Raw genomic sequence first — 23,746 nt, forward strand, 5'->3', positions numbered from 1 at the left:
GGTATAGAAGCAGAAATTCTTCACAGGAGAATAAGAATGGCTTTTACTACAGTTTGCCAATTTCCAGTCTTGTGCTTTACGCTGAGTAACTCATTTAATCCTCATAATGAACTTTTAAGAGTAGCACTTTATGTTCTACATTTTATACAGATGAGAAAACTGAGGCAAAGGGAGGTTCCATAAATTGTACCTGATATCATCTTCATCAAACTTGAGGAAGCTATGCTTTGGTAACAACTCTCACCTAACACTTTTCCTCCCAGACCTTAAAAGTGCTTTTTAGCTCTTAAAAAGATTTTTTTTAACATTATTTATTATTAAGAGACAGAGAGAGACAGAGCATGAGCATGGAAGGGGCAGAGAGAGCGGTAGACACAGAATGTGAAGCAGGCTCCAGGCTCTGAGCTGTCAGCACAGAACCAGACATCAGGCTCGAACTCACAAACTGAGATCATGACCTGAGCTGAAGCCGGATGCTTAACCAACTGTAGCTCTTACTTTAAAAGGATAATTCCATTTCCTCAGAATTTTTTAAGTATAAATAAGAACAATGTTATCCCAACTAGTTTCTTTAAGAAGACGTCATATGAATCTATGTCGCTACCAATAATATATTTTTAGTTTGGGTGTTATTCTACTTAGAAGTATTTTCTTTTGTAAAACGGTACTCCTGTGGAAAATCTTCTATCAGGTCCCTTTTCTGTCAGGTTAATTTGCCTAGCCAACCGCAGGCAAGGTGCCCTGGTCTGGCACAAAGTGTACTAGATAGACCCTGTCTGGTGACCTTATCTTTTTTCTAAATTTATGGCATCATTTGGGGGTGCTTCTCTTAACTTCTCTGGGCCCCACTTGCCTTCCCTGTAAAAACTTAGGTGCCTGTGTTAAATGTTCCCTAAGACCTCTTTCAGCAAGAAGATACGGAAATTCTGACTTTAAAACTTTCCACACTAGTGCCAGGAAATGCAAATGCCAAGAGTGTCCTAAAATTTGGCTGGTATCATAAAGCAGATTCTTTCTTTCTTTTTTTTTTAACCAGCATTCATTTAAAACTCTAGAGCAGCACATTCCAATAGAACTTTATGCAATGATGGCAATGTTCAACATCTCGCAGTCAAATAAGGTAGCCGCCAGCCGCCTGTGGCTACCGAGCACTTAAAATGTGGCCAGTATAAATGAGAGACTGAATTTTAAATTTTATGTAATTCTAATAAGCTTAAACTTAAGAGCCACAGGCGGCTGGCGGCTACCATATTGGTAGCAGCTCACAGCTTCAAGAGCATGACAATATAAACACTTCACACCTTTGATTTATTCAGCGGGTACTTTACAACGCCTTTGGAGCATTGATCTTTCCACCACTCTCGCTGCCCTTGATACGGCTCCACGGATGGATCAAAGGACAGCCCAGATATTTGCATTTTGTGATGGCATTTCTGCAAGAGATCCCAGCACTGCTCTCACGTGCTAACAAAGGGGATGGAAACGGAAAGGAAGTTTGGGGGAGGGGGGGTTCGTGTCTTTTCTCCCTCGTCTCCCATTTGTCGTGTAGTTTGTGGCCTTTTCCTAGCCAAGAGGAGCACAGATCCATCGAGGCAGCCTAACTACCAGAGCCAGCAGTTGGCTGTTAGTTTTTTAAATAATCGTGTAGACCCTTGGAGATTGGGCTATAAAATCCGGCTCCGGGACCGCGTCTTCTCCTATTGGTCTGTCAGGTGAAAAACTGGGCTGACTGGCGGGCCAGGGGCGGCGGCGGGACCCGCGCCCGCCGCGCTCTCGCTCCCCTAGGCGCGCAAACCGCTCAGAGCGCTCGGGGCGGCCGGGGCCGCCGGACGCCGACCGCGTGCCACCGCTTTGTGCCGCGTGCGTAGGTGGGTTCCCTGGGCGCCACGCTCGGCACTCGGCCCCACCTCTCCGGGGTCGTCTTTCTCCAACATGGGGGAAAGATCCCCAAGACCCCCAAACCACATGAGCGCGGCAACTCCCCGACACCGCCACCGAGCGTTTCTAGGGCCCGCCCAGCACCGTGGCGCCCTCCTGCCAGCCCACCCCGCGGCCTCTCCGCCAAACCACCAGCCGCTTTCCCCGAGCCGTGACATCCCCCTCAAGACCAGCCGGCACGCTCCCCGCCGAGACAGCCCGCCCCCGCTCCGCGCACCCAGGCCCACAGGCCCCCGGAGGGCCCGGAGCCCGCCTCCTCCTCGCCCGTGGCGCACGCACGTGGCGCACTCACCCCCTACTAGCTGCCTCGGAGCTCTAGAAACACTCCCGGGAGGGAGCCCCCGCCCCCTCGGCTCCGTCCGCTCGGAGGAAAGTGGGTGGGGGGAAGCGGAGACGGGCTGAGAAGGAGTCGGTAGGTCGGTCCGCTCAGAGAAAAGTGGGTGGGGGGAAGCGACGACGGGCAGAGAAAGGAGTATATAGGTGGAGAGCGGTGTTGGAGGGGACGACCGGCAATAATTGGATGGCGTGGCGGCTGTTGCGCCCCTGTGAACGCCCAGCCAGCGCGGACTCGCTTTCCACACAAATCACCCGGAGGGATTGTTGCTGCCTGCAGTCAATAACTCAGCGGAGAAAGCTGCTGAAACCAGAGGCGTCCCCTGTCTGGGTCTTTAAGGGGCCGTCCGAACTGAATTCCAGCCCTCTGCTTCCCAGACAAAGAAGGGGGCACCAAAACGCAAGACGAGATTTTTAACCCCCACCCCCACCCCGATCCTGGGTAAAAATCTTTAAAAATTAAAGGCCACACACACACACACACACGCACACACAGAGGTGTCTAGAAAAAGAAAATAGTTAAAAAGGGAAGTGTGACAATCCATTCTCTGAAGGTTTCTGTGATATTTCGAGAGATGGGATAGAATCAATGTTCCGATGAACATTTAACGATTTTGTAAGTGAAGGTAAAGTCCATTAAATTTAGCCATGCATATGGATACTTTTTAATCTGCCACACATTTGCAAGGAAATTACTGATCTAGCCATATTTGGGCATACTGATCCAGGAAAAGGAAGAAATGTGTCATAATTTGTAGTGGCATTGTTAAAAGCCTTAGCATATCTTTCAGACATTATTCCATGAAGACTGCATTTCTGTAAGACGAAAAGGCCCTGGGAGATGTGTATTAGGATTCCCACTTAGCAGACTGTAAAACCAAGCAGAGCTGGGAAAAAGGGTATTCGCCAGGTCACTAGATACTCACAACTAGTCACTAAATTTAGATTAACTCACTGTGGGCTTGAGCCTAAGAGACTAAACTCGGCTAACGCCCCTAAAATAAAAGTAGCCAAAATTCAGTTTTCCTTGACTGAAGCAATTTAAAAATAAAAATGAATCGTAAGGATGTCAACCCAAATATAGAGGCTTTCTCAATCTTAATGAGTCTTCGCTATGAAAAGTCTTCTTCCTAATACAAATGGGTAAATGGATATTGACCATTGTCTCAAGGTTGGGAGGAGTAGACCCACTCTGAAGCCAAGGAGAAGTTCATTTGTGTATTCAGTCATAGGAAGCTAGTTCCAAGCAGAGATTAGAACACAGGAGCGTTTGTCTGCGCTCAGGGAAGGAAAAAGGTATTATTGGTAATAGAATTCATAAAGGGGACTGAATCCACACCACTATTCCCAAAGTATTTAAAATTGGCCTTTAGGCGACATATACAATAAGCCCTTTCAGCAACTTCAGCTGCAACTTCATTATCCCAACTTGACAAATTTGGTTAGCTTGGGATATGATAGATTTGACTTTCTCCTTTGTAATTCTTAATCAGATACAAAATTAAAGGTACAAAAATAAAGATAAATATAGGCTCTTTAGATATGAGATAAAGGATATGATTAAACCTTGGCTTGGAATAACAAATCCTTTGCATATTGCAGATTCTCAATCACAAGCAGTCCATATGGTGTATACTGTGCATAGGCTAAAGCTGTACCTAAAGAATTTCTGAAATTTAGATATTTGGCACTATTTGTGTTATAGACTATAAGTATTTTCACAATTAATGATAATTTTAATAATTTTGTATTTAGTATACATTCATGTGGCTTAAAATCAGAATTAATGCTAATGTTGCTTCAGATTAGAAGTTTTAAAAATAAATTTATTTGAATGTACTTTAATATCAACATTCCTAAAAAGATTTTTTTTAATTATGTACCTTGTTGTACTTACACATTTTAAGGTGCCAAAGAAGAGTTGCAAACTGTGAAGTAACTTCTATGAAGAGATGAAGTAAAGAATGGAAGGCAAATGACTGTATGTGTATGTGGTGAGTGCTGAACATTTGTTATATCATTTACCACCAAGTTAATTCGTAAAGGTAAAACTGTCAGACTCTTTGCCATTAGGTATTTGCAAAGTAGACAACTATAAAAGTGATAAAGAGTCATGTAACCATTGTATGCTTTACATTATAAGCAATACCATGCCATTTTGCTTAAGGCTCACATGTCACCTTTCAGGGCCTACCTATGCAAGTCTTCTTTACAATTAATCCATTTCAGGGGAAGTTATGTATGTCATCTGTACTATAACTATAAAAAGATGTTAACATTTTTAATGCTATTGGAATTTGTAGCTTACTACTTTTTACATTTTTCTGAACTTCTATGTTCAATTATGTTTGTGTTGAAAGCATTCTGGCTGAAGAACAAATACTATACAGTTGAATAATCTTGAGGGGTAGATTAATCTATAGCCTCTCTTCATCTTAGGGTGGGTTGCCGTGGCAACCGCCCCAGCTTACTTTAAAATAATTTTTTAAAGCTCACTTCAAGAGCTACACCCAGCGTGGGCCAAGCTTAAAAGCAGGCATACCCAGTGAACAGGGTTTTGGTAGACTGCTGATTTAATGTAGGGAAGTAGTAAAGAGAGGGGGGTGGAGTAAGACGGTACACAACCTTTATCAGAAATTAGAAATTAGCTTTCCTCAGATTCAAGACCCAGGACCACCGCTTTCTGGAACTTCTGTGACACTTAATGAAGTATATTGCTAAACAATTCTTCGGGGGGGGGGGGCAGACAGGGAATGAGTTAATATATATTTTCATATATAATAAAACATGATAATGATTTAATGAAGGAAATATTTGATGATTAGGGAAAAAACTTATTTAAGTAGTACATCAATCCCAGACATCATTTTATCTTAAATGGTTTGTCACCTCTTATTTAACATGATAGGCCACTAGCATCCAGTTGACTTAAAGTGTATAAGAATTTTAAACTTACCAATCATAGAAATGGAATAGATCAGAGCATTCACTTAACTCACTTATGAATAAACAAACTGGAGCCCATAAAGGACATACTCATTAGTCAGGCAGAAATCATGAACCAGAGAGCATAGGCCTTCTAACACCTAAAGCAAGCTCCTCCCTACTATGATACTAGCCAAGTACCATTAGGTGGCAAAGATCAGGGTGATTTTGGTAAAAAACAAACAAAACCACAGAGTATTAAAGAAGAATACAAAGCACATTTTGGATTAATCACTTTGTGGATTACCAGTGGATAATTTTAAATCTCGGTGACTTTCTATTCTATATTGCTGCACAACCTCTTTTGTTCTGCTACAACCATAAAGGCTCATGGGAAGGAAACTAATGCTAATATTAACTTAGGTCACACATAATTAAAAGCTAAATCTGCTGAGGGGAATATCTTATATTTTAAAAGGCCAACTGTGATAAATTCCAGATCCAAATTATTTCCAAATTATCCACAGTGTGGGGTAATACATATTTTTCAACGCTTGTACTACCATTGGTAATGATGAATTTATTAGAATGTTTATTATTAAATAATTCCTTAGGATGTTAAAAGGTAAAATAGTTTCTTTTTGAAGGAAAACCAACAAAATCTAAAGAGTACTGTGGTAAATAAAAGTAATCTACAATCCATAAAAAATAGTATGGTTGACAGTCATGTATCACCTATGTCTATTTGCTCATGTAAAACAGGCTATTGCAATTCATTACATTAATTTCAGGCATTATGACAATACACTTAGATGTTCCTACAAATGTTTTGCTTTGTCAACGCATTTGTGAATCTGGAAAAAATTAAATTAATTTCATTTTTACCACCGTAGAGAGACATATCTTATTATTCAAAATGACTATGCCCTTTAAATTTTGGGATTCTTTTTTGAGAAAATGTACCTTAACTGAAAACCTGATATAGATTATCTCTGCCATATTATTAAAATGAATTCATGGTAGTACCAAACTCGGCAGATGAAAAACAAACAGGCAAATAAATATACTGTAGATACTAATCTGCAAGAAATAATACTGTTTCAGGTGGCTTTTGCTTTGTAACAGTGTGCCATGCTTTCCTATAATAAAAGCAAGAGACTCAGCTGTGCTGATAGTCACAATGCTGATGAGCCAGAAGCCTAAAGATTGTTCAGATCTGGTTGTACTTGCCTGTAAAATCAACCTTCTCCTTTCACGTGAAGCCTTGGGGCAGACACCTGAATGTTGAGCCTGCTCTTCTGAGGAAAGCTACTGACATCAAATAGCCCCTACAATGAAACTGGAGGCTTTTTTGAATCACACTGTCCTCATGCGTTAAAATAGTCTAGAGGCATAGTGCAGAACTTAACAGGAACTGCAACTACTCATTGGGTTAAACACATAGTGCTAAAAGGAATTTTTAAAGTGAGGAAATATCTTTAATTAGCTAAATATTTCCGTATACTCCTATTGTCTACCCCTGTACATTCAATCTTTTTATTTCCCCAATGTATTTTCTCTTCTTCCTTTCACAACATTAAAAGATTTTAATTTGGTTTAAACATTTTATATGATCTATATAGTTCTACTGGCATGCAATCTTGTATTCTCATGGTTTGTGTACTAGTTGGTGTATTTTATCTTTGACTTTTTGGGTGTGGTGTAATTGGCTAGAGTGAAGTTCCCAACCCCTAGTAACCTTTCCTAAATCTTGAATATTAACTTTTTTTTTTTTTTTTTTGGTAAGGTCAAGTGTTCACTGTGCTTCAACCTTAACATAAGTATCTTCCTTATCAGTCTCTGTTTCTGCTTCCTGTGCAGCTGAAACTCTTCAGGATAAGTGAAGTCATCAGCTATCGGATAGGGAAGCCTAATGCATTTGGGAAGTTGGTTTGGTTTACATGCTAATGCTCTGGATAAAATCCAGTAAGGTGTGGAAGAGATAGAAGTAGGCGTTGGGAGGGGGGAAATCTCCGAGGAAGCTGCCGCCTCGGTAAATACTTCCAAACTGATTAGAAAGTTCATGGCCCCGCGATGAAGTCGAGATTTCAAATACTGGTAATTATTTTATTATTTTGTACATTACTAACACGTGAGAAGTATTTCGGCACGCTTTCCAGCCCTCCAGCTTTTCAGGGCCGAAAACCGCCTGTTCTGGGCGTGCAGGAAAAGCGCGCTGGAATCGAGGGCTGCAGACATCCTGGACGGTGGCTTCTCCGCGTGAGTAACAGAGGAGCGCTCGGACCGGTAGAAGAAAGAAGTGGTTAACAGGGCTCCAAACCCGGGGAAAGTCACGAGAGCAAATATTAGGGTCGCGCTCCTATTGGTCAGAGGAAAGATGCCGACTTTAGAAGGACTTTCCTGCTGGCTGGCTCGCAGAGTCCCCGGGGAGCGAGCGCGCCGCAGCCGGAGACGGTTCTCCGAGCGTTCTCAGCGCCGGCGTGGGGAGAGCGGGGAGCCTCCGCTCGCGATGTTGTCTTCATTTCGTGCAATAAAGAATTGTCATTAGGTGTGCGTATGGCATGTGCCATTACCCCACCGTAAAACTAAAATTAGCAAAATGTCAGGAATGGAAAGATTGATTCACCAAGATGCAATTATCATTTAAAAGTGCTTGATTGAGGTACTGATGTTCAGTGATTTATTCTGCATACCATATACATAATTAAAGTAGTGTAGTGGAGTAATTTATCAATCTAGTTGAGACTGGAGGGGTGAGGAGGGAACTGCTGTATGTTTGTTTTATTAAAATGCTCCGAGGTCTAGTCCCGCCCCCCTTTTGCGAGAGTGAAACTGGTGATTTCTCTAGCTCGCGAGGAGAGAGTCAACGGTTTGGGATTGTGAGGGAGAGGGAGACGGAGAGGAAAAGGCGGCGCGAAGCAAAGGCAAGGGCAAGGGCAAAATAAAGGGGAAAAACAAGAAGGCGAGAAGCACTTCTTAGGACGTGCAGCTTAGAACCCCAAGCCCGTCTGCTCCGTCTTCCCTGCCACCCCCGTCTCCCCTCCCCATATCCTTCCACCACTCCTCCCCCCTCCCCCCCGCCTTTTTTTACGCGAGGTTTCAAAGGCTGCGAGCGGCTCTCCTTTTCCCATTCGTCTTCTGTCACTTCCTTCCTGGACGCAGTTTTCTGGACGAGTCTGGTTACTTTTAATCCGGCCGGCTGCTGAGAGCTACTTTCTCCTCCTCCTCCTCCTCTTCCTCCTCCTCCTCCTCTTCCTCCTTCTTTTCCTCCTCCTCTTCCTCCACCTCCTTCTCCTCCTCCTCTTCCGAGCGGCCTGGGCGCGCGCGAATGCGCGACCCCGCGCGCGCCACCCCCGCGCGCGCTCACCCCGCGCGCGCACACACTTCGTCTCCAGCTCCCTGCTCGCTCTGCTCGCAGTCACAGACACTTGAGCACACGCGTACACCCAGACATCTTCAGGCTGCTATTGGATTGACTTTGAAGGTTCTGTGTGGGTCGCCGTGGCTGCATGTTTGAATCAGGTGGAGAAACACTTCAAGGCTGGACGAAGTAAAGATTATTGTTGTGTTTTTGTTTTTGTTTTTGTTTTTCTCTCTCTCTTTCTCTTAAGAAAGGAAAATATCCCAAGGACTAATCTGATCGGGGGCTTCCTTCATGTAAGTACCTCTGACATTTCTCGAGGAAATAGAAATAGCCTGGGTATTGTCTCTCAAATCTGCATCAGTGTATTCCACGGCACTGGGTCTGTTCCTGTGCCTCTTTGAAGGCTGAAGTTAAGGCTTGTTGTGCATTCTTGTTTTTAGATTCTGTGATTTCCTTGTCTGTTGCTAAAAGTAACTTTTTAGATAGTCTTACCCGTTTGCCATCAGTTATTGAAATCACTCCTGACTCGTCCTTGTCACACCAGTGTGTTTAAAGTTTCATGAAGTTAGTTCACGTCATTAGCATGTTTGATATGGTGGAGCGTGTGGAGCCTGGTGGATTTTAATATTTCACAGAATGTTCTGTGACCTTGAAGTACATGCCTTAAGATTTAGCCTCTAGTTTATTGTGGAAAGATGCTCCTGTGAGTCCCCCAAGACTCTGATTTGCTTTGGGTTATGCTTCTGAGCCACTAATTCTTGGGATTAGTTTAAGCTAAAGCATGGCTGTCTGTCAGAGTATACCTTTGTGCATCTCCTTCCCTTACCAAAGTGCTGGCTTGATAGAGGGCTTCTCAATTGGTGTGGGCAAAAAGTAATACCCTGGCCATGGTAGTCTATACATTTCACAATTTGTATTGGAGTTTCAAGTATATGCATTGCTACTCAGGTCAAGTCAATTGCATAGCTATTTAAAAAACAAACAAGGTTAAGTCACTTTAATTGCCTTCTATTTGGACTTTGGATGAAAGTTACCAAACTCAGTGATAAAGTTTGGCACAAAAGCAGTATATATAAAGACATTCCACACTGTTTATTGTATTATTAAATACTATGCAAGGATTTAAATTTAATAACTAATGTTATCTTCTTACCGGAATGTGGCTATTAATTCTTAAAGGAAATTTTATATCTGAAACATTTCTGCCTATTCTAGGTCCAGTAGTTACCATATTTTGGAAAAAGCTCTTTTCTTCACAGTGTAGGAATGTGTGTCTTTTGTATAAAATACCTTTATATGTAAATGCTGACAGTATAATAGGTAGAATCAGGCTCTCTGCCAGTTCTTTAACTGGTCCTCAGTAGAGAATTGCTTTGACGTAAAGTGCATTTTACTATTGTGAATCTGATACTAACTCTAATAGTCACTGTCTTGTGAAATGGTTAGTGACTGAATATATTTTCTAAGTGCTGTAAAGGGAACTCCAGCCACCTCATTATACCAGTCAAAAAAAGTGACCAGCCTCTTTTTCACTGGCACCTTGCAGTGGAATTGTGGTTGCAGAGTAAAGATGTTTATGTAGAGTATAATAACTCCAATCCCTAGAGACTTGGAAGGACATGGAAATGTGACCACCTGTGAACCCCGTTTAACCTCTGTATTGCATACTAAGTTTAGCTTTAAATAGATTAACAATCGCCAGTTCTCCAATTTGAAAGTAAAACATCTTATTTCATTTTTAAAATAATACCAGTTTTGGCTAGTCTTTGAAAATGCCAATAAGACACGAGCAGTATTTTTGTTTTTCCGTCAGTTTGAACTAAATATAATGCAATTAATAAACCATATTATTGTCTCCCAGTGTATACATAAAATTATTAAGTTAAAAGAAGTAATTCTAAAGCAAGTGGATTCAGAATTTGACAGGTAAAATGAGATATGCCTATCTAATATCCTATCTTAAGAGGAAAAATATCTCTAAAATCAAAAATCTCAATCTATTTGTAGGAAACTGCATTTGGTTGTATAGCAGACTACAAACAATTCTAAAAGTTTTCATCAAAGCACACTTTAAACTCAATATTTAAAATATGGTTCCCCAGTCATATTAATGAGACAGTAGTTTGCAGTTATCTTTAAGTTTTACTAAACTTTATAAAAATCTACTGTTATTTGCTACTGTAATTCATAAAGCTTTGGCGTAGATGTGGCATACTTTCCAGACTTCTTACTAAAGACAGCATTTTCCTTCACTCATTAATTACGCTATTTACATTCTGATTGCTGTGTATCACATCAAAGACAATATTAAAGACCTAACTTTTATTAAGTATTCATTTGTTTCTTAGGTTTAAATACCAAATAAACACTTTATAATAAAAACTCAATTTTCCACCTTTTCTGAGCTTTTCATACTTTAAAAGTATGCAATCACATATAATATTAACTTTTCAGACAGGGAACACATAACATTAAATACATGAAATTTAAATAAAAAGGACTCTACTGTACCTGTCTCTTTTCTTATATATATATATATATATATATGTATATATGTATGTATACTCAATTTTCAAAATTTGGTGGAAATGGTTATTCCAATAGTGAAAAAGACTGTCTAATGATTCAAAGTTGAATCCTGAAAAAGCATCATGTTTTATGTTTCTCAGATTTCTGTAAATTTCTTTCTTGGCCCTCACTCTCACACCGAATCAATAAATTGAATAACACTACAACCATATCTTTCTAATAAATGACCTATTGTATTAAATTTCTATTATAAAAGCTGAGCTAAATAACTCCTTGGCATATGTTAACATTATATTTCAAAACTTTCTTCTGTTTATTGTAGTATGTTTTGTGGTTTTATGTCCCAACACTACATGTGGTATATTTTGAGTCTATGAAATCTCAGAAAGTGACAAAAATGGGGAAATATCTGTGCAGCAACACTTGTGCTACATAACAAAAAAAAAAAAAAATAGTTCTTAACAGAGAACCCTGGCTTCAGGGATATGATTCAAGACAACGTGGGGGAATTTCATGTGCAATTACGGGTTACAGAGTGGACTTTAAAGAGATTATTGCTAAAGTTCTACTTGTTTCAAAAGCGCATCCTCAGAGAACACACCAGGCAGATTAATATGTAAAATTTATAAAAATGCACATACTCATTTTATGAATATAGTGATTGCCTGGCCACAATGAAAATATTTAATCACTGATGTTCACTCTGTGTGCTGCCTGTGGAAGGATAGGTGATTAAGATCCCCGACCTCAGCACTGTACCTTAATCTCACGGGCGCGTGGACTGCCCTGCACGCAGTAAAGCCTGACTGTTCACCGAGATCTGTCATCTTTAGGAAATCAAACCAGATTACAGAGGCGATTCACAAAACCAGGAGCAACAGCAGAGTCTGTGCACCTTACAAAAGGCGGATTATGCAGTTCACATGTTATTTTGATAGGTCAAAGATAAAAGCTGATTGTTGAGGAATGGCAAGATACTCCAATTTCCAATGATTGCTAGATCAGTATACCACAACCCTGTTGCTTCACCATTATGAACAACCATTCAAACAATAGAAAACTCAGTTTTCAAATGACACGCTTTCAGTGGTGAAGCAAAAGAAAACATCCTTCACGTATATACCTTCATTGCTTACATTTTAAGTTCCATCACTTCTTTATGAACAGACATCAAGTTCTGGCTGCTTATGTGAAGCAGTTATCATAAGACTTAATTGCAGTAGACATTTTCAGAGGCGTTGTAGAGAGCACAAAACAGAATTTGCCAGAAATAAAACATACACTCATGGTATTGAATAACTGAGCAGAAAATGCAGAGTAGTCAATAGCCATTATGTTATTCTGTTACCAAATATATTCCTCATAAAAATGTGTAATTACATAGTTATGAATCTATACATTTGAAATATATCTTGATAGGTGTTTATTGGTCAAATTACATGTATTTCATGAATGTTATATACAGATTATTCTTCACAACAAAATATGATGTTTTGAGAGTTTATTTCAGAGAATAAAGTTTTGGTTTACATAATAACATTTTGAAAACCCCAACTTCTTACACATCCACTCTACAGTAATTTCTTGCTTCTTTAAAAATTGAAGTCCTTTTTTACCCAACTGATGCCTCCTAGTGTTTCACACAATAAAACACTAATGAGTCACCCATAAATGTAAACATTGCATTTTCATTGCCTGCATTTTCCGTGATACATAAAATTAATATTTATGTGTTTAATTTTCTGTGCATTATTATAAGATAGGAAATTCTATTGAATGAGATGTTTCATCTGAGTGGATTTGTGGCACACACTTGCAGCTTTTCTTTGACCATAACAATATCTTACTAAGTTTTAATAAGTTTATCTTCAGTTCCAGTTTATATATTCACTGTTTATATTCACTTTTATTCCAAGTGAAAAACATAGGCATAATAGCAAAGCTTCCATTTTCTAGGCCTGGAAACTGGAAAGCTGAGTTGATCGGGGAGTGCCTGATGAACAGTTTGAAAAGGGACTGACCATTTTATTTAAACACTGAAATACTTGAAAAGATAGAAAATTTTGCCTACCTTGTGTCTTTATACTTGCAGATTTCTATGTGAAATGGAATAAAGAAAAAGAGGGTTTAGAAAGAATAAAAGTAAAGATAAATGCACATATTTCCCACAAGTATGGAATACATCACTTTATTAGAAAATAACAAAAAGCGTGCCTAGGGAGTGTAGTAGTCTACATAATAGAAGGAAGACTTGTTAGAACATAACTTCTCATGATCAGCAGATTGTCTTAATGGGGTCGAAGTTAGTGGATACCAACTTTGGTGTGAGTTTTCTGTCAGTACGATGATAAGCATAGACTTTTGATACTCTTACACTCCTGTGATTTCAAACAACTTTCTGATTGTACTCGCTAAGATGGATACATTAGTTTCTGAATATTTTTTCTTTAAAATATTTATGAAAGGGAGGAAGCATTCCCCAAATGGGTCTAAAATTCAAAAGATCCACTCAAAAACCTGTGTCATTTATGGGCCTCTTCCTGAGTTGTCATACAACATACATGTGCACAAAAACATCAACATATTTCTTCCACTGACACAAGTGTTTTGAGCATCCAGATGTAGATACTAGAGCGAACATAGTTCATTTCTATTACCTATGTCTGTGTGATTTAGTTCTCATAATTCAAAACACATAGCATTTTAACAATATTTGACATTTAGGATTTTCAAATTTGGTCAATAATACAGTGCTATTACAATTCTTTGCATGTTGGACACATTTCAAAGAATGTAAGGGGGTGTGTTCCTCTCATTTAAGGAAGCAAACATGTAGAAAGGGGTGGACTTTTCCCACAAGAGCCAGATTTCTTCCCTTGGAGAATTGAAGCAAATATGCAGTGTGTAAGTGAATAACAGCATGAGAAAGAAAATAATTTCTAATGGTCTGCTATAGTTAGTGAGCAAAGAAACTGTTAGGTTTTTTAAAGCAATTCTTATTGATAATCTTTCTCACACTGAATGCTGAAAAAGATCTATGAAAGTTTTATAATTTTAATATTAAATAACTTCTTTAAATAACTTCTGTAAAGTGCACTAGAATCAATTTTGCTCAAAACAAGAATTCAGTAGTAACTATTGCATAGATATATTGAGGCATAAAGAAATAAAAGGAACTAGAAGTACCTGCCCCTTTCTTTCAAGAATAAGTAGATAACATCAGTGTTCTTACATTAGTTGTTTTTGTCTGTGCAAGAAAAATTATTAAAATTCTACAACAAAGAATACTGTTGTAAAAAATAAGATTATAAAAAAGATTATCCAATATGATATTATCTCTTATTTCTTTGATACTATTTTAACATTAACTGAAAAAAGAAAAGTCATGTTACTATGAAACATGGAAGTTATATACCCTTGATATAAATTCATGTTTTGGTTTCAGATGATAATATCAATAACATTCCTTTGTCATTACCATAATGCATTTTTTGTACATTGTCTCATTATATTACCCAAGTTAAATCTCTGTATTTGTTTTTAAAATATAGCCAATGTAAACAAAATTCAAAGTACACATGAAGAGAATCTTTTGAGAACATTATAAACAAAATTGGTAATATTACAAGCAATAAAAACAGTGAACCTATTACGGGCAGATTTTTGCAGGAATCATTACTCTTTAATAATGCAGATGTTATAGAAACTTTATTAATTCTTAATGCTGTAAATTTTAAATGAATGGAGCAATGTATCCTGCAAGTGGTTGCGATTCATGTAGAGTGACAGTGCAAATCTCCTAATGATTTAAATGAAGTACCTTGAACTTGTTTTTAGAGAAGCTGTAGAAACTGATCTCTGAGGCAGTCCCTGGTGAGAACCTGCTTTTTCAAAAGAGCATCCTGAGCGTGGTCTGGTTTTCCTCTTGTATCTTGTTGTCATAGATAAGATGTCCATGAAGAATTCATAAAAATTGTTCTCAGATACTATGGATCTCTAGCATACTGTATTTAAAAAGCGATGGATATGGTCTCATTCTATCATTGAGAAGTGTTTTCTAAAACAGCTAACAACTACCTCTCTTTTTTTTTCACACATCTGTGATTCTTTTAGCAAGTTAGAATGATAACAAGAGAATGCATCTTTCTCCGAACTCCAAAGATAAGCAGCTTTGGCTTAGATATACTTATTTATCTGCAAAATTAGAAAGTAGGTTTACTAATGTAAATAAGTGGGGGCAGACAAGAAAATTAGTCTACTATTTAATAGAGTAAACATGACTTCTTTTAACCTCCTAATTAATTGTTGACCATGCATAAGGTGTGCAACCAAGGCTTATTATGGAATGCTGATATTATTGCTTAATGTAACCATGAGGCATTGGGATTTCTTTAAAGTAATTTTGAAGATGTGATTATTTAGCAGAAATATTCACCAGAGCATTTTATTTTTAGAAATCATGGTCACACAAGGAAGCTTTTATAGGACTGACTACCTAATTGCAGTCAAAAATCTCTTTAATGAATGAACACACACACACACACACACACTTTAAGAAAATAATGGTCCTATATTTTTCAATTATTTTGCCTCACTCTTTCTATCTGAATAGAATGTACATGTCTAAGCAGATGTTTTAAGTTATATCCTTCATGTAGGTGAGTCTGTAAGTGTACCATTTAACTTAAATGGCTTTGTGGGAAGGTAGTTTGAGGAGTTTAAAAAGGAAAAAAAAAACCCTCCAGTTACTATAGTTTCAGCTCTTTCTTTTTAAAAACAGTAATTACACTCAGGATAAAGAAAGAAAAATAAACTCTTTTAATTCTTTGTAACATCCCCAGTTTCTGAGGCAGAGCCCTGGTGTATTTTTATTTCTGAATATGCAGGCAGGTACTGGCAGCAGAGATACAAAATGAAAACTTCCTGGCTGCAGACCAGATACAGTGCACAGTGCCACATCATAAACTTCCCCTCTTCTGTCTCGGAGTGATTTCAGCCCAAAGTAATGTCCTTTTTTCCCCTTGCGTAGGCTAAGGAGCAGAGGGCCTTCTTCCTGGGCAGTCGCTTTGAGAAAGGAAAAGCATAATGTTTCTCCTCTTCAGCTTGAAAATTCTGCCTCTTAAATCACTAAGACATTAACTGCAAAGTAGATTCGGTATGTTCCCTTTTTCTTCCCATATAGCAGTTTAGAATGCACAAAACAATAGGTGTAAGATAGAAAATGAGACCTCTTCCCCAGTTCCCTCCTCCAGCACGTGCAGGCCCAGTCAGATATCTGTGGGTTTTTTTTGTTTGTTTGTTTGTTTGTTTGTTTTGCTTTGCAGAGAAAAATATAATGGTGTCTTTTCAGTAAGTCCTGTGCATTATATTCCAGATATGTTAGGTCATTTTGTGATGCAAATTAATGTTGAGTGGTTTTTTTGTACTTATCTCGGGGAAATAGCAGTGTTCTGCCACAATACGTGGCACTACTGTAGTTTTTATTGATAAACATTCACACTTTTAATTATTACTAGGTCAAAATACAAAGTACAAAGAGAGAAAATACGGGCTTTATTTTTCAGATTTGGTTATTGTCCTTCATTTGAAAAGTACAATGTAAGTAATGTGCTTATTACCATACAACATAAATCAACCCCCAAATATCTGCATGAATATTCTCTGCATTTGAAACTTCAGTCTGAAAACTCATACTTCTCCTTGTAAAATAAACAATCGTTAAAACCAGTCTTTGATTACCAGTTACATTTTCAACCGATACCAATGTGATTTTTTAAAATCTTATTAAAAACTCATTTCTAGCAGCCATGGGTCCTTTCAGTTAGTAGCAGAATTCTCATTTATGTAAGGTAGACAAATTATTGCCAGAACACCTCCCTTAAACTAGCTTCCTCTTGCAGAAGTGTATTAAGTGGGGGTCTTCAGTAGAAAATGTAACTATGTAAAAATATTTGTTCCAACTTTATTTTTAAACTAAATTATTGATTTAACAGTATACAGATAGTGCATAAATGTTAGTTTGGTCATTAACCTACTTAACCAATTATTAATTGCCTATATAACATTTACCATGTCAGACCAACAGTTAAATGTAATTTAATTTTATTTCTCTTTAAACTACAATAGATAAGAGATCATTTTAATTATGTTTAAATACGTAGAAACTGTTTTTCTGTGCCTGAAAGTCTTTCCTTAAAAAGTAGCAAGAAATTATCTAAAAGTGTAAAAGGTAGCTTATAAGAGCCTGATGACAATGACCTATTCTTGCCAAAGGTATTATGAGCAAAGGTGCTGTACTTGGCACGCTTTCAAGGCCTGTTGGCAAGGGGGAAAATGTTAAACTTTTTTTTGCATATAGTAGTATAGATAGGAGTCAGTAATTTTCTGACATTTATTTCTTACAGAATTAGGGATTCTGTTTAAAAATCCAGTTTCAGGCCAATTTAGGATATGGTATGAGACTTCTTTATCTCCTTAGAATTATCCCGAACCATAGGATAAATCACCACTCGATAAATACTGTTAGACACATTGTAAAGTTTCAGTGGTTTAATATCTGTACTGAATAAAATTTTTAAATAGAAAATTATTTTGCTCTTTAAATAATAAAACTATGCCTCATTAAAACATCAATTTCTTGGAAGTTTCAATAATAGGTTATTCTCTGAGCAAGATTTTTTAAAATTTTAAACTGCCAACCAGTAAATTACCCAGTACTTTGTTAAGATATCTGATTTCCATTCACGTTTGAAGAGCCTCATTAAGTTTTGGGTGGCCTGTAAGTAAAGGTTTGATGGTTCAGAAAGTAGGTCTTTTCACCCTTCTTTTGTAACAGTTAATATGTTAAAAAGTTATAAACCCAGTCCTAATTCCATCAGGGTAGTCTAAGTAAAGACTAACAACCTGGATATTTTTTTTAGAAAAAAGTGTGTCCATTTAGTTATTTCTAGTATTTATCAGAAGACCACTCAGAGTGTTATATAGGTTATATGTTAAGGAAAAAATTTTGACTACTTTTTTCTTTCCTTTCACATTTGAGTTTTTCTCCCCTTATATAAGCCAAAAAGAAATTGATGGCATTAATGTACTTGCAAATGGCCGGGCAAGATACTCAGTCCCATTGCTTGTTTTTCTTCGGCCCTTTGGTTGAAATGAATGATCAGTGTCCCCTTTAGGACTGTTCGATCTTTCTTGAGTTAGTGTGAGCTCTATGTGATTTTTTTTCCTTCTCTCATTTCATAGCTTCAAAACTTAAAGAATTCTTGACTTTACCCTTTTTCCCCCCTCAATTTTTTTTTGTTTTTGAATCCTCTCCCGAGTTCCCTTCTTACTTCAAAGCATTTGGTATTGTGATAAAGTATACATTCAACTGGATTTGACTGCACATGTGAGATCGTAGAACGTCTTCTTACACTTGAGAGATTGATGTGGTTCATCAAGCCCAATGCCGTGTCATGAAAGATCTCTAGACACTGATACTGTAATAGTGAAGACCACAGAATGGTTGGTTTGTAAGGAAGCACTGACAGCCTTAGAGCCAGCGGATGGTGTATCCACAGCAAAAATGTACTGTGAGGTCTTAGGAGGTGATACAGTTATCGGACTAGTTGAACCAATGGCTTTCCCGATACTTGTGAAGGCTGAACCAAAACCCTAAGATATGAGTGTGTGTGTAAAGGGAGGGGTATATGCGGGAGAGCAGAGAGAGTGAGAGACAAAAAGCATGGGAGAGTGAGGATGAATGCAAGAGAAAGAGAAAATCGATTCTCTTATTTTGCAAGCCTAAAAAGTGTGAAGACCCAGTGCCATAATCATATCATTTGTATAATTTTACACGTGTACTCTTAGGTAAATGGGTCCTTGAGCAATAGAGAGTCATGGTTAAGAGGAAAGACCAAACTGGGTTCAAAATCCAGCCTCCCATTTACTGCTTCGTGTCATTAGGTAGGTTATTTAACTACCAAAAATCCTCAGTTTCAGCATCTGTAAAATGGGGATAATAATACCACCCACTTCTTAGAGTTACAAGAATTAAACAGGATGATACATATAAAAGCACAGTGTCTGTGATCAGTAACTAATAAATTATCATAGCACTTCGCTATATTTTAATCATTTTATTTTCCTCCCAGTGATGAGTACTTAGAAATGCTTAATGGGATTATTATTATTTTGAACTTTTTTTTTTTCAAGAATACTTTCATACCACTATAATTGGGTCACTTTTCAGGCCAAAGCACATTCCTGTGCTTTGTTAGGTCAATGCTAATAACTGCTAAGAACAATATACTTTTTCTCCAAGAAATTCAGAACCCTTCACAGATCACAGATATTTATGTTCAATAAATATCATATTATTTTTAGAACCAGAAATGGGACCAAAGAAACAAAATAATTCATCTGTGAGTTTTAAAAGTCATTTATTGAAAGTTCTGAATTCCAGATAGATCATGGCTTAGTTTTGATAGAAGGTCAGCGGAGAGGAAGTGTTTGTTAGGTGGTTTTAATTGTAAAGATACTCTTACCAAGAATTCTAAAGGTTTTTGTTTTTGTCTTAGCATTGTTATCCACTTTTGGAGGATATATTAGTATTCTTTATTTGTTATTAACCATTTTTGATTGCATGTGGAGATAGAATTAATTTATGAGGGTCATTTTACTGAACTTTCTATTCCTTCACAGTGACTCTTGCCTATGATAGGTGTTCTATAGATATTTGTTAAATAAATTAGTGAACTGGATTTATTTGTAAAAATAAAATGCATTTTTTATTTGAATAGTTTAAAAATAAGTAAATGACATTCCCACCATGCTTTTTTGTTCCAGAGTTAAGGGATCATTTATTTTAATCACAGTTTATCAACTTTGAGATGATGAACAAACGAACTTTTTGTAATTGGTGTAATTTTCTACATGTGAAAAGAAATATAAAGTAGTACAGAAAATGCAAAATTTTACCTGATGATTACAACTTTCGATAACACAAGTAAACAGATTTCGGTTGGGTGTGGATGAAAATGGAACTGCTTCTGGTTTCAGAGTCTGTCTACCACCTTTTTGTTTAGCTTTTGTATTCACTTAATTTCTCACAGAAATTCGTATTTTGGGTGACAGGTAATGTGGATGAGGCCTGCCCAGTTTAGACAGCCTGTGGAGTTGCAACCACTTGGAATTATTTTCACCCTCTTGAATAATGCCCCTCTATTGTGCACCTTGCAATTCAGCTTTCTTTTCTAGCCCTGTTTTAATGTTGGGCGAAAGAGTGCTCAGTGCAAGGAATACTTACAGAGTGGACTTCCCTATGGTAAAACAGCATGGACAGCTCCCAACACTGCAATCAAGGATGCCTCTAAAAGCTTTAATTTAAAAATAATAATAATAATAATAAGTCTGCATGAAGATGATGGAGCCCTCTAAGGCACATGGGCTTAGAGAATTATTCCCATCTGCAACCCCCTCCCCCTGCTTAGTAGCCCTTTCCAGGGTTATGATTACTGGAAAATGGCTGTTAATCACCAGATTTTTTTTTTGACTGCAGCTGCTTCAGTCAGACTACTAATCTATTAAACAACTTCGTCTCCAGTTTAAAATGTGCATTGTATACTGTATAGAATAAATTTTCATTGTAATCAGAGCATCCAAGAGAACTTCCTGATATGATTTATAGAAGCACATTTGTTTTTATGGATGGACCTCTAGTGCCATTGAACCAACTGTTTAAACAGTACTGTGGTTGATCAGCATAAAATAAAATATTACAGCACTAGTGAGTATCAGCAGCATTTACAGTAGTCACATTTACAGAAATTTGAATTGTGGCATCTCTAGCACTTGGCAGTATAATACCCACATAATTCAAAACTTAACCTAGATATTTAAAATTTGACTTCAACCTGAAAGTGTTTTTAGAAGTTTAACATTCTTGTACCAGACTGTGGTAGAGTGGTTTGGCCTCTTTTTCTACCCTAATGCTTATTACATTTGCCATAATTTGAAGAAATAATCTAAAACCTGAGTCAATATTTAGTGCTAAAAAAGGACAAAACAGCTCTAACTTACAAAGGACCCTTTCAAAACACATTCTTCTATGTAAAATTGACAAGCTACAAGAGGTGGTTGGATGAAGTTCATCATGTTGGAAAGAATGTTTCAATTAAAGTTGAGCACTTTCTCTTCCAGGTCTTTTTTTCTCCGTTTTTTATTTGCTGTGCCAAGGTATCCATGTGCGTTTTTCCACTGTCATCTGGCTCACTCCCAGCAGATGCACACAATCTGTTCTGCTGTCACTAACAGGGTTCGGTTTATGAAAAGAATGTGTCAGAACATGCCACTATAGTCACTTTTACAGGTTTTTTTTTAAGGGTAACTGAGAATATATGCATTGCCCTAGTTTTATTGTACTCAGCCTTTAAGAGATTTCTAAGAAACTTTTGTAATACTCATAGACCAAAAGCTTTCTTCCAAACAAATTTTTGAGGAGATATTTACTTTTTCTTAAAAATAAAATTGCTAAAGTTCACAAACATCTTTAATGATGAACAGAATGTACTGTATTTAAAGAGTAGATTTTTTAGAAATGTGTAAAATAAAACAAAATTTTTACAAAAAATAAAATTTCCAATTATCAAATTTACTTCATAAATTATTACATACATACCTTATACTAAAAGCAAACCTACTTCCCTACTCTAATCAAGCTTTATTTTAAAATATTGTGATACATTATTTAGGTTATGGTCATAATACCAATTATTTGACTTGATAGAGACCAGTTTCCATAAGTCTTTGAAATCATTAAATTAGACCAAAAGGAGTTAAACTATCAAATAATTCTTATTCTGTATAGAGACACGTTAAACTCTATTATATCAAAATAATGTGACATTTTTGTTTTGTAGATGTTCACATCATTCTGAAAGCATGGTCGGTAAATATTTCTGAACTTAATTTTTATTTATTAAGGTGTCTCTACTATCAACTATTCTAAATAAAAATTCAGTTTTTTATTGTCTTCATAGAAAACAATCTCTCTGCTTTTATACAAATTTTAAAAAATCTGAACAATGGAAACCTGCATTCATTCCTGATACAATGAGTTCAATAAGTTAGCAGAATTTGAAGTTTTAAGTATACATGTGTAAAGTAGATACCGCGTATATGTGTGTATGTATATGTATGTATGTATGTATATACACATATATGTGTATGTATACATATATGTATGTATATACGGGTAGATAACAGACACATTTACTTTTTGTATACAGATCATGGTATTTAAATATTTTCTGAGAATTGAATACTTTTAAAATGAACTTAAGCGATAATTTTAGATTTTTTAAACAATTTTTGATACGAAAAGCAACTCAGAGTTCAGGAGAATGAAACATTTTTTAATCAAAGTTATAATTCACTTGCGCTACAAATGAAAATACAGAAGCTATATTAATGAGTGATTACTTACACAAATTAAGCATTAATCATATGTATTTATATAGGAAAACTAGTTCTTAGAAGTCTGCACAAAGAAATTTATGAAATACATTTTAAGTCATAATTTCAGAAAATGTTCTGAGTATGGAACTGATACATTGTCACATGGACAACTCAAGCAATATAAATTAAAAGACTTCTTTGCAAACACTTTACACATTTTAGTAAGAAAATAATTTACTTGGAACTCACTGGCTCTCATCACATCCTCTTGATTAATTGCTAAAAATTGTTTTTCTGGAGTTAAATTATTGTTATAGGAAATTTTTATAATACTTAAAGAAATAGGATTCCTTGTTCATTATATTTCAAATATAGCAATATATTCATATCTATCATAAGTTGATTTTGTAATGTTTTTGAGATGTGAACAGGGCACATGTATTTAAGATGAGTGATAAAGGACAGTTCTGCAGTTCACTTTTTCCTGCCAACATTTTAATTTATTCATGACTTTATGTGTCAGATAACTGTATTTTTTACCTAGTCTAGGTACTTGAATGGTTTTTGTTTTTGGTAATTCTGAGTATTTTCCCTTGGGATAAAAATGCTACTCTACCCCAAGAACCACAGGTGGTAAACTAAAAGAATGTTTGGTCAATTCCCCTGGGGTGTCAGAGCCTCTTCCCAGAGCCATCAGCAGTGGGGCTAGGGAAGAATTGCTCTTGCATATTACATAATGGTAGGCTTGGCCTTGCTGATAGCTATCTACTGCCGGTATTAGGAAAGAAGTCACAGTGATTAGAGAACCAGAATCTTTTCTTTTGCTACAATTTGATTATATGTAAGATCGTTTTGAGACAAAACACCATGGGCAAACTTAATTATACTTACCCTGAATGACTAATCCTTAAAATCTTCTATTTATCACTCAAAGTGTAAATATAATCCTAAACTTCCTTGGGAATGAAAAAAGCTTGCTCCTTTTAGTGAGAGTCACAGAACTTAAAGACTGGAAATATGGTTTGCCTTGTGAAATACTTTTTAATACCAGGTCTTCTAAAAAGGTAGGCTCTTTTACTTAACAATGACTTGTACAGAACTAATCTGGGGGTGCCTGGCTAGCGTAGCCAACAGTGCATGTGACCCTTGTTCTCAGAGTTGTGGGTTCCAGCCCCACGCTGGTTGTAAAGATTACTTGAAAATAAAATCTTAAAAAAGAGA

General features: G+C 37.0%; 1 protein-coding gene and 1 long non-coding RNA gene across 9 annotated transcripts in view; one reads left to right on the forward strand and one right to left on the reverse strand.

Annotated features, from left to right (window-relative positions):
* Positions 1 to 7,277: 7,277 nt before the first annotated feature.
* Positions 7,278 to 8,433, reverse strand: LOC120221794. Its single transcript, XR_005525896.1, has 2 exons — positions 8,288 to 8,433; positions 7,278 to 7,712 (listed from the first exon to the last, which is right to left on the reverse strand). It is a non-coding gene; the product is annotated as an uncharacterized LOC120221794 (long non-coding RNA).
* Positions 8,434 to 8,596: 163 nt separating this feature from the next.
* The window catches only part of MEF2C (myocyte enhancer factor 2C), a 152,567-nt gene continuing 137,417 nt past the window's right edge, over positions 8,597 to 23,746 (forward strand). For 5 of the 8 annotated variants that reach the window (XM_039219371.1, XM_039219370.1, XM_039219372.1 and 2 more), the window contains exon 1: positions 8,598 to 8,853. The gene's annotated coding sequence lies outside the window, so the exon portion shown is untranslated. Of the gene's footprint in view, positions 8,854 to 23,746 lie in introns of all 8 variants that reach the window. The other 3 variants (XM_039219374.1, XM_039219375.1, XM_039219377.1) reach the window with 2 other exon arrangements.

The sequence above is a fragment of the Hyaena hyaena genome, unplaced genomic scaffold (genome assembly GCF_003009895.1).
Source record: "Hyaena hyaena isolate Hyena2069 unplaced genomic scaffold, ASM300989v1 scaffold_815, whole genome shotgun sequence".
NCBI lineage: Eukaryota > Metazoa > Chordata > Mammalia > Carnivora > Hyaenidae > Hyaena > Hyaena hyaena.